We start from the raw sequence: 5,705 nt of genomic DNA on the forward strand, positions 1-5,705 counted from the left end.
TCCATGAATGATGTAAGGAATGCAAAGTCAGGACCCCTCTCTGACATACAGTTGTGAGGTTCATCCTATTTATTCCCCTGTTTTTGGATAGCACTTCCTGGTCTTAACTCAAGCCTTGCTGAATTTAAAAGGCCATTTGAATCACAACATCACCATCTGTATCCTTGGCAGGAGCTGAGAGGCTTAGCAGAGCACAGTCAGCTGCAGAGCGGTGTTGCAGTCAGGTGATAAAAATAGAGGTGAGTAATTTTCATTTTAAAAGAGACAGGTGGTTCAGATACCACTTTAAGGACATTTCCATGCTGTAAAGGAAAACTGAAGCGTTGGATAATGTTGAATCAGGCCATACAAATACGTTTCTTGTCAATGTCGTGTCTGATTACCAGAGAATCTATCCTCTATAATAATTGAACATCATCAGTAGCAACTACTGTACCACAAAATATATGGCTACAGTAGTGTAACACAGTTTGCTGGTAAACAAGCACTCATATGATCACTATAAGCACAAAAACTCGTTATGGCCAACTATTTAAACAAGTATGCTACTAGCTAAATCCACAATACCACCGGAGTTAGTATGGACTACCTGCAGTATTTTTGCCTGGCATAGTTTATTTGTTTGTTTACTTTATTATATTTGCATAGCTGCCCCAGAACATCTAGTCTACTGAGCCAGGGAATAAACAACACCATGACATGAGACTGGTGTGTGAGTCATTATATCTATTTCTATTGTATTTTTCACTGACTAAAAGGGGAAGAGGTGCTTATAGGATTTTCTGGCTTAGGTAACCAAAATAACTCAAAACAAGCCTTATCAGAGTAGGATCTGGAAAATTCCAGTGGAGGAAACATTGCTGTTAGAAACATCGTCTAATATTTCTATGGGTAGGGGACTTCCTAGGCCTCACTATTTGGCCTGCGAGGCTGTTTTGAACAAGCCACACCCAGCTGTGGGGCAGGTAAAGATGAGTCTGGAATGAAAACAGGTTTGGAGGCACCACTGGCTGGCTAATGGTTGGTGCCTGCAAAGCCTTGTGTGGGCAAAAATGGTTCACCTGATGCCATTCAGATATCAGGTGAAAGATAGGTGGGTGGGTGACCCTCCTCGCCTGTCAGATTTGGCCCAAAGCCAGCGGTTGAGACCAGGGGTGCCAAGTTGAATAAAATATGGGGGGGGGAGGTAAGCCCCACCCCACATAATCACAAGATGTGGTGCATTCACATAATTTGAATGGTAATCCCCATCAACTTTGGGGCAGCCCCCTCAAATATTTTATTTGAGCCCCTAGGAGTTGGCTCATATGGGTGAGGCCAATAGGCCAGATCCAATTCCCCATCCCTGGTTCTAATAATCCACCCCATTGTAACCTTTCCATAGTCCTGTCACTTTTAGGATCACTTTAAAAAGCGTTTGTGTAAGCAACAAATATGATACACGCAGGTCTTGCTTTACAAACATTCGTTATGTGAAAATTCACTTCTCCAAACAACTGGAATTAGTACCAAACCTTGCTATGTACACCACAGATTCAGACATCCGAACAGAGGGGTCAAACTTCCATAGTTGGGAATGCACAATAATTCAGTGGAAACTGTCAACTTGTTTTTGCCAGTGCTCATCTAACGAATTATTTCCAGGGAATGCATTGTGTTCGGTAATCGGAATCTGCTTGTACTGGGATTGGCTTTTAATCCTTCACACATCTTAGCAGCCAGGAACTTTAAAGTTCACCGTTCTTTCTTTTCCACACTTTTAGGTTCTCATATGTTTCAGCCCTATTTGTAGATACTGCAAACTACACAGTGGGTACTGCATTTCCCTGAGCATTATGAAGCATTATGAATACAATCCCCTTGAGCTAGAAAAGTCACAGCTTGAATTCAGTATGTCTATGGGCTTACTGCATTGATGGAAGGGCTATGTTGTAAGTGCCAGCATTTGATTTTCACAATTTATTTACCTAGAAAAATAAGAGGTTAATACACCCCCCCATGGTATACAAACAAGTCCTCAGGGCCCACATAATGCTGCAGTATTACCAATATTGAGACCTGCTTCACATTGACACTTTTATGGGTACACACACACACACACAGTGTTTTATATGTGCCTATAAAGTTGAAATGTGCACACATGGAAAACGCGTGCTTCCATCTGCTTATATCTCACAGCTGTGCATGCCGCAGAGTTGAGATTGCTTGCTCATATTGTCCAGACCGATAACAGGTCCTCCAACAAAGCTTATTTTATCTCGGCCTCCGTGACTATTAGCAAACATGAAGCTCTTTCTTCTAGCGGTTCAGATCCTACCCAGGCAAGTTCACATGCAACTCAGCACTGGGAACAAAGTGTAAAGTACAGCAGCAGCTAAGGGCACCAAAAACTGTGTCTGTCCTTGAGTCATATCCAATTACACCTCCATTTGTAGCCAATATTGGGAATACAATGTGAAAATATATGCGTTTAATCTCTAAGCATTTGTTTCTTTGATGTAAGAGCCTAAGTTCTCAATGACAGCATGAAAAGTAGTATGAAAGATGATGGGGGATATGATCACTTATAAAATCATGTGGTGAGAAAAAAATGAATATGAAAAAGTGTATTTATTATCTCATAAATGACAAGGACCATAGCCATCCAGCAAACATGCTACTTCCCCAACCTGGTGCCCTCCCAAAGGTGTTGGATAACAACTCTCCTTGGTCCTATCTGATGGGAGCTGTAGTCTCAAACCTTTGCAGGGCATCAGGCTGGGAAAGGCTGACATAGTGAATGCATTGCTTCAGATTCATTCATTAACAATCTAGAGTTAGGAGTGAGCAGTGAGCTGGGCAAGATTGCTGATGATTTTAGATGGTTCAAGGTCAGCAGAACAAAAAGAGATTGTGAAGAGCTCCAAAAGTACCTCTCCAAACTGGGTGGCAAAATGGCGAAAGCAATTCAATGTAAGTGTCAGGTGATGTATCTCAGAGCAAAAAATAATAATCTTAATTTCACATATGGGGTCTGAACTGGCAGTAACAGACCAGGAACAATACCTCAGGGCCGTAGTAGATAGCTCCATCTTGTTCTTTCTTGTGAACTTCCCAAGGGGCATCTAACTGCCAAGGGCAGAATGCTAAGCTCCATGGGCCATTGGTTTTGATCCAGGACTGACAGTTGTTACAGTTCCACAGCCTTGTGCCTAGAGCACGGCCCTCAGGACGGTTGTGTTCTTCCATGAATTTTTATGCCATGGCCTCCCTGCCCAATCAAAAACCAATAAAGAGGAACCACTAGAATCCTTGTTGTACTTCCTTATTGGAAGAATATGAAAACTACTTACATATTAACGGACAGCAATTGATATGTTGTATGTCACCTGTTAGTAGGCTGACAAGATGCAAAAGGGAACAGAGCTTCTGACTGTTTAAGAGTTGTGCAGAAGAGGATATTTTGGCAGGTGGACATTTTGTACTCCTATGTGACAAGCTGTACCTGCCAAAATCCCACTTCTGCATAACTATAAAGGGTAGAGGATGAGTGTCCTCGTTTGCACCTGAGAATCACAGTCTAAAATAATTATCTATGACTATATCGTTTTCCTACCAGTGTTGATCTACTTTTTAGGGTACCAATCGCTTGCTGAAAAGAGAGTTGTGGTCATAGGGCCGGGGAAAAGGGAAGGGAAAGGACGTGACTATCTTAATTTCCTTTTTATCTGAATATTGCTTTCATAGTACCAGGCATGAGAATTAAACCCTGCATTGTTTACTTCTAAAACGACAGGGAATAAAAAGCTCAGCGCAGCCTATAAATGTCATTTAGCTATATTGCACCATAATTGCTAATTTCCAACAGGCTGAAGCCTGTTTATTGCATTTGGCCAAAGGCTAAAATATAAATTTGATCATGTAATAGAGGAAGCCATTGTCTGATGCGGCTCACCATAAATCACTCAGGGCACTTATACCTAGCACAGCTGAATGGAAGTTTACTAAGTGTGTCTGGATGGTATCTTTAAATAAAAATAAAATGAGCATTTGGCAGAATGCAGTTTTGCAGAACTGCACGGTACTCTAAGGCTGTAATATGAACAGACTCATAGGGAGCTGCTTTATACTGAGTTTGATTCTTGGTCTATCTAGCTAAGTACTGTCTGCACGGACTGGCAGCAGCTCTTTAGGGTTTCTGCCAGGGCTTTCTCCAAGTCCTACCTGAAAATGCCAGTGATTGAACCTGGGACCTTCTGTATGCAAGACATGTTGTTTTAACCACTGTGTGATGACCCTTCCCCAAGTCAAACAGGAACTTGATAAAAACAGCACAAAGTCTTGTGGCACTTAGAAAAGCCTAGCATATGCTGGATTGCTGTAAACAGTGAGGTCAGAGGGAAAATGAAACGCAGAATGTTTGGTGGTCATAATTGTTAGAATTCCTGCTCCATGATTGCAGTCATGGGATTTTTGTCTATTACATGACAGTGTATGTTTTGACTCCACAGAGTGGGAAGTGATGGAGGCAGGATGTTTGTATTACTATGTTCCGTGAAGTGGGACTATTGTCCTTTGTTCTTCTTCTCTTTGCTGTCTGATGCTAGAGAGAGAGGGAGCCATGTTGCAGTGCTCTGTGTGTGTAAATAAAGTAGATTAGCCAAAATGCTGAGTTGCTGAGGTCTGTCACGCATGATGCGCAAACTCTGCAGATCCCTAAGTGTGCCGGTGTCGGTTGGCATCGGTCGCTGTGATGTTCAGGCTGAAGAAAGCTTTTGAAGCTCCCAAACGATTGACCAGGAGGGAGAGAACATGCCAGTCGGGCATGTGTCTCTGCCAGGGTCCTACTCGAGTGTAGGCTGAACTCCTGACAATAACGGCACACTTTATTTTACTGTATTTGTGGTTTTTATGGAAGCCGCCCAGAGTGGCTGGGGAGGCCCAGCCAGATGGGCGGGGTATAAATAATAAATTATTATTATTATTATTATTACTTCACAGCTGTAACTCACAAAACAAGTTGTCAATTTTGTCTTTCTAACACAGTAGAGGAGGCACCTCCCCTTTCAGAATGTACTGCAGTCGTCCTGGATTCCTGTCTCTGAAACCTACCCTTATCTCTGTACCACATTAGTGGTAAAATAAGATTGGGGTGTGTGTGACAATTCTGAAACAGAAATACTGCCACCACTGGTGGAGGAAGAGGGGGTGGGGGGAGCGCAGCACCCCGGCACCACAATCCCAGTGGGGTGCCATTGTGGCTGCCCCCCTGCGCTGGGCACCACACCCCCAGGACACACGCCATGCCCCCAGGACGTGTGCCACTCCCCCACCTGCTCTTCACCCCCGGTGCCAGAGCATGAAGCTCCGCCACTGACTGCCACATGCCAAGTACCATTTCATCTTATCTTTCAAATACAAAAAACCACTGGTTATCACTTATCCTGCCCTTCCAGGTGCCAAATGCTACAGCATGTCAACTATCAAATATAGTCAAAATATGAAATACTCTTGCACATTAGTGCTCAGACACGGTCCAATATTAAATCCTGTTGCTGTTGTCATCCATCTGTCTCTCTCTCTCTTTTTTTTACTTATGATATAAATTTTTTTATTAAGGGTTTTTTCTTATGGTTACAAAAACAAAACATAACAATACATTAAACATAACAAACAAATAATAACATGTATAATTTCAAATCTTATTTTCTTAAACCTTACTTCCC

Source organism: Podarcis muralis, chromosome 10 (assembly GCF_964188315.1).
Source record: "Podarcis muralis chromosome 10, rPodMur119.hap1.1, whole genome shotgun sequence".
NCBI classification, from domain to species: domain Eukaryota; kingdom Metazoa; phylum Chordata; class Lepidosauria; order Squamata; family Lacertidae; genus Podarcis; species Podarcis muralis.